The 6,489-nt window shown below is 36.2% G+C and overlaps 1 long non-coding RNA gene across 1 annotated transcript; it reads left to right on the top strand.

Moving 5' to 3' along the window:
- Positions 1-5,696: 5,696 nt before the first annotated feature.
- LOC134254096 (uncharacterized) lies at positions 5,697-6,161 on the top strand. The gene is made up of 3 exons (XR_009989252.1): positions 5,697-5,765; positions 5,876-5,979; positions 6,079-6,161. It is a non-coding gene; the product is annotated as an uncharacterized LOC134254096 (long non-coding RNA).
- The last annotated feature ends 328 nt before the right edge of the window (positions 6,162-6,489 follow it).

Genomic DNA, 6,489 nt, shown 5'->3' with positions numbered 1-6,489 from the left:
TCTTTGTTGGGGAAAAGAGGCGTCAGTAATTTTTTGACAATCTGTCTTATTTATCACCAGAACGAGTGTTGGACTGTCCTGTATGTCTAGATGATGTTGAAAACGGAAAGATTCATATTTAATTAATTCTTTGTTCTCTGCAAGTGTTTAGAATACTGTATACAGGGTTTTTTCCACCCCATGTTATTTTTGCCCTTTTACACTTGCTAACAACTTTGCCCCGTTTTAAAATTCGCCCAGTCATCGTTTAGTTTAAGAAATTATGCTGTGTTCTTTGAATCCTCCCCATTTTAAATTAGCTCACTTATGAAAAGGGCGAAAGAGTGGAAAATAAAACAGGAACAAAACTTTCCCTGTATACAGCATGTTCTAACAAGAGTTGAGGACTCAATTATTTTGATTTTCTTTGCTAAATGCTGTAACATTTAAGCTCTTCTTCCTTTTGAACTTTCCAGAAACTTATCAATGGATGTTAATCAGGCCAAAAAATGACCTGTCGGCTTCCCATTGACAGGTTTCAGAACACAACAAGAGACATGAAAGCCATATCAGTAGCCTGCAAGACATAACACATAAAAATTTAAAATATTGGGTTTGATTTTTCACTAAATCAGGTGAGATATGCAATACTTTGTATTTTTTCTGTTGTCAATCCCCCATTTGTCTAAAATTACTGAAAATCATACATCCTCCCTCTCTGATGTCTCTTCTCTAACTGTTCCCATCTTGTTAGCATGTTTTACATTTTTATGTTGATGTCATGACTTGTTCAGAAGTGAATATGTTTGATGTTGATGTCATGATTTGTTTAAAAGTGAATATCTGCGATGTGTTCAAAGGTTCTGATTAATTACTAATCTTATATCAGTTGCGTGTGTTCAGGTTCTGGAAGGATACAAACAGGAGGATCAGAGTCCATCAAATAAAGGGAGCGTACTCTGTAGTCCTGCTATGATTAGAGGTTAACATTGACAACGACGGTAAGTACGAAGCTTTAGTTTTTGTATGTGTATATCCCCCTATTTCTTGTGATATATTGCGTAAAAATATAAGGATACGTCTTTGAAATGCTATTCCTTTTTCGTTTGAAAGGGGAATAAAAAGGTCATGCCTGATTCAACCTCAGGATTTGTATGCTGCACAAAAAAGGATAGAGGAGATAGTGACTTGTCAGAAAGAGTTAAGAGATAAACTGCAGAGCCTCCACAAAATGTAATGGTAAGATACAACGTGTATCACTATAGAGTTTTGTTTTCTCACTCTCTTTGTTGGGAAAACTCTAGAGGCCTCAGCAGTTTATTGACAATCTTTCTTACTTATCACCAGAACGAGTGTTGGACCAACCTGTATCCAGATGAAGTTGTTAACATCGATCGGAAGATGAGTCCAAAATTGAGGAATCACCACTGGCTAAATTCTGAAGAGATGGTAAGATTTATCATTGATTAGCTCTTTGCTATTGCATGTTTGTATAACCTTTCCAAACTAGATATGAAGACTGATTATTCTTCTGATTTTCTATGTTAGAGGAAGATGGTTAAACCTGATGTTGATTTGATGATGTGGTGGAGCCTTTCTATCGGTAGACGGCGACCGACCTTGAAAAATACTGTAAAATATAAGGTCTACCTTTTCAAGATTTTTCTGCAATTGAACTTAACGATTGATGTTAACCAGCCCAAAAATAACCTGTGGGCTTCCCATTGGCAGGTTTGAAAACACAGCAAGAGACATGCAAGAGACCTTCACACGAAAGCCATATCAATCGCCTGCAAGACAATTTACATCAAAGTATAAAGTATTGGGTTTGATTTTTCACTTTATCAGGTGAGATATATAATATTTTTGATGTTGTCTGTTGTTAATCCTCAATTTGTCAAAAATTACTGAAAACCAGACCTCTTCCCTCTCTTATGTCTCTTCTCTAACTGTCCCCATCTTGTTAACAAATCTTGTTTTACATTTTGATGTTGATGTCATAATTTAATCAAAAGTGAATACATTTTAATTGTTGATGTCATCATTTATTCAGAAGTGAATATCCGCAATATTTTCAAACGTTTTGATTAATTACTAATCTCATATCAGTTGTGTGTTCAGGTACTGGAACGAGACCAACAGGAGGACCAGAGTCCCCCAAATAATGGGAGAGTATTCTGTAGTCCTGCTATGACTAGAGGTTAACATTGACAAAGATGGTAAGTAAGAAGCTTTAATTTTTATATGTGTATATCCACTTATTTCTTGCTATATATATATCGCTGAAAAATATTAGGGTACCTCTTTGAAATCCTTATCTTTTTTTTGAAAGGGGGAGCCTGATTTATCGTCAGAATTTTTATGCAGCACAAAAGAAGAGCAGATAGTGACTTGCCAGCAAGAATTAAGAGATCAACTGCAGGGCCTCTAAGACGTTAGGGTTAGATACATGTACAACATGTTCAGTATGTCCAATATTGTGTTCCTGCTCTCTCTGCTGGGGAACAGGGGCCTCTGACGTTTATTGACAATCTGTCTCATTTATCACCAGAACGAGTGTTGGACTGACCTGTATGTCTAGATGCTGTTGTCAACATTAATCAGATGATCAGGCCAAAATGGAGGAATCGCCTTTGGCCAAATTCTGAAAAGATGGTAAGATTTATAATAGATTAGCTCTTTGATACAACGTGAATCACTCTATCAAATTTTGTTTTCCCACTCTCTATGTTGGTAAAAGGAGGCCTCAACAGTTTATTGACAATCTGTCTTATATATATGGTGTTAGACTGACGTGTATGTGTAGATGATGTTGATTGATTGATTGTATATTGCATTGTTTAACGTCCCTCCTGAGAATTTTTCATATGGAGAAGCACCACTTGCCAGTGGAGAGCTGCAAATTTTGTCCTATGGTCGGCACTCAGGGCCATTGAGCTGGGAGTGTTTCTTTGTGCAAGCACCTATTGCGACACGGGACCTCAGTTCATAAGGTCTCATCCAAAGGACCGGTCTCCACGTCCCACAGTGGGATTCGAATCTGCGACGTAAGGATTGACTCCTTTAGATGATGTTGAAAACATTAATCGGAAGATGAGTCCAAAATTAAGGAATATCTTGTGGAAAACTCCTGAAGAGATTATAAGAGTTATACTTGATCAGCTCTTTGATATTTGTAAATTTGTCTAACCTTTGCTAACTAGTTATGACGACTGAATATTCTTTTTGATTTTCTGTGTTTTAGGAAGGTGGTTAAACCTGACTTTGATTTGGTGGTGTAGAGGAGCCTGTCCATCGTTAGATGACGGTCGTCCTTTAAAAATGATGTAAGATTCAGGCCCTTCTTTTTGAAGACTTTTTTAAATTAACCTTATCAATGGAATTTAACTGGGATAAAAGTGCCCTGTGGGCTTCTCATTGACGGTTGTAAAACACAGGAAGAGACATTGAAGAAGCAGCACGTGAAAGCCATATCCGTTGCCTGCAAGGCAAATCACATTAAAGTTTATAGCATTGGGTTTGGTTTTTCACTAAATTAGGTGAGATATGCAGTATTTTTGATGTCCTTCTGTTGTCAATCCCCCTTTGTCTAAAATTACTGAAAATCATTCATCTTCCCTCTCTTTTGTCTCTTCTCTAACTGTCTCCATCTTGTTAACATGTTTCACATTTTGGTGTTGATGTCATAATTTGATCAAAAGTGAATATATTTTGATGTTGATGTCATAATTGGATCAAACGTGAATACATTTTAATTGTTGATATCATCATTTGTTCAGAAATGAATATCCGCAATATTTTCAAAGGTTTTGATTAATTACTAATCTTATATCAGTTGTATGAGCAGGTACTGGAACGAGACCAACAGGACAATTTGCCTGCAAGACAATTTACATAAAAGTATAAAGTATTGGGTTTGATTTTTCACTTTATCAGGTGAGATATATAATATTTTTGATATTGTCTGTTGTCAATCCCCATTTGTCTAAAATTACTGAAAATCAGACCTCTTCCCTCTCTTTTGTCTCTTCTCTAACTGTCCTCATCTTATTAACACGTTTCACATTTTGATGTTGATGTCATAATTTGATCAAAAGAGAATATATTTTGATGTTGATGTCATAATTTGATCAAAAGTGAATACATTTTAATTGTTGATGTCATCCTTTATTCAGAAGTGAATATCCGCAATATTTTCAAAGGTTTTGATTAATTACTAATCTCATATCAGTTGTGTGTTCAGGTACTGGAACGAGACCAACAGGGGGACCAGAGTCCCCCCAAAAAAGGGAAAGTATTCTGTAGTCCTGCTATGACTAGAGGTTAACATTGACAAAGATGGTAAGTAAGAAGCTTTGATTTTTGTTTGTGTATATCCACCTATTTCTTGCTATATATATCACTGAAAAAAATTAGGGTACCTCTTTGAAATCCTTATCTTTTTTTTAAAAGGGGGAGCCTGATTTATCGTCAGGATTTTTATGCAGCACAAAAGAAGAGTAGATAGTGACTTGCCAGCAAGAATTAAGAAATCAACTGCAGGGCCTCTACGACGTTAGGGTTAGATACATGTACAACATGTTCAGTATGTCCTGCTCTCTTTGCTGGGGAACAGGGGCCTCTGACCTTTATTGACAATCTTTCTCATTTATCACCAGAACGAATGTTGGACTGACCTGTATGTCTAGATGCTGTTGTCAACATTGATCGGATGATCAGGCCAAAATGGAGGAATCGCCTTTGGCCAAATCCTGAAAAGATGGTAAGAGTTATTATTGATTAGCTCTTTGCTATTGCATGTTTGTATAACCTTTCCAAACTAGATATGAAGACTGATTATTCTTCTGATTTTCTATGTTAGAGGAAGATGGTTCAACCTGACCTTGATTTGGTGATGTGGTGGAGCCTTTTTATGGGTACACGGCGACCGACCTTGAAAATGCTGTAAAATATAAGGTCTTCCTTTTCAAGATTTTTCTGCAATTGAACTTAACGCTTGATGTTAACCAGCCCAAAAAATGACCTGTGGGCTTCCCATTGGCAGGTTTGAAAACACAGCAAGAGACATTGAAGAAACTTATCATGAAAGCCATATCAATCGCCTGAAAGACAATTTACATAAAAGTGTAAAGTATTGATTTGATTTTTCACTTTATCAGGTGAGATATATAATATTTTTGATGTTGTCTGTTGTCAATTCTCAATTTGTCTAAAATTACTGAAAACCAGACCTCTTCCCTCTCTTTTGTCTCATCTCTAACTGTCCCCATCTTATAAACAGGGTTTACATGTTGATCTTAATGTCATCATTTGTTCAAAAGAGAATATATTTTGATGTTGATGTCATCATTTGTTCAAAAGTGAATACATTTTAATTGTTTATGTCATGCTTTGTTCAAAATTGCATATCTGCTTTGAGTTTAAAACCTTTGATTAATTTCTAATCTTATATCAGTTGTGTGTGTTCAGGTACTGGAGGAAACAAGCGGGAGGATCAGAGTCCCCCAAATAAAGGGAGATTATTCTGTAGTCCTGCTATGACTAGAGGTTAACATTGACAAAGATGGTAAGTAAGAAGCTTTAATTTTTGTATATGTATATCCAACTATTTCTTGCTATATATATCGCTTAAAAATATTAGGATACCTCTTTGAAATCCTCATCTTTTTTTTAAAAGGGGGAGTCTGATTTATCGTCAGGATTTTTATGCAGCACAAAAGAAGTGTAGATAGTGACTTGCCAGCAAGAATTAAGAGATCAACTGCAGGGACCTCTAAGACGTTATGGTTAGATACATGTACAACATGTTTAGTATGTCCAATATTGTGTTCTTGCTCTCTTTGCTAAGGAACAGGGGCCTCTGGCGTTTTTGACAATCTGTCTCATTTATCACCAGAACGAGTGTTGGACCGACCTGTATGTCTAGGTGATGTTGTTATCAGTGATCGGAAGATGAGGCCAAAATTGAGGAATCGTCTTTGGCCAAATCCTAAAAAGCTGGTAAGATTTATCATTGATTAGCTCTTTGCTATTGCATGTTTGTATAACCTTTCCAAACTAGATATGAAGACTGATTATTCTTCTGATTTTCTATGTTAGAGGAAGATGGTTAAACCTGACCTTGATTTGGTGATGTGGTGGAGCCTTTCTATGGGTAGACGGTGACCGACCTTGAAAAATGCTGTAAAATATAAGGTCTTCCTTTTCAAGATTTTTCTGCAATTGAACTTAACGCTTGATGTTAACCAGCCCAAAAAATGACCTGTGGGCTTCCCATTGGCAGGTTTGAAAACACAGCAAGAGACATTGAAGAAACTTAACATGAAAGCCATATCAATCGCCTGCAAGACAATTTACATAAAAGTATAAAGTGTTGGGTTTGATTTTTCACTTTATCAGGTGAGATATATAATATTTTTTATGTTGTCTGTTGTCAATCTTCATTTTGTCTAAAATTACTGAAAACCAGACCTCTTCCCTCTCTTTTGTCTCTTCTCTAACTGTTCCCAT

This window comes from Saccostrea cucullata, unplaced genomic scaffold, assembly GCF_032062105.1.
Source record: "Saccostrea cucullata isolate Sc308-1 unplaced genomic scaffold, CSIRO_AGI_Scuc_v1 ctg19192, whole genome shotgun sequence".
NCBI classification, from domain to species: domain Eukaryota; kingdom Metazoa; phylum Mollusca; class Bivalvia; order Ostreida; family Ostreidae; genus Saccostrea; species Saccostrea cuccullata.
This window is presented reverse-complemented; position numbering and strand designations above follow the sequence as displayed.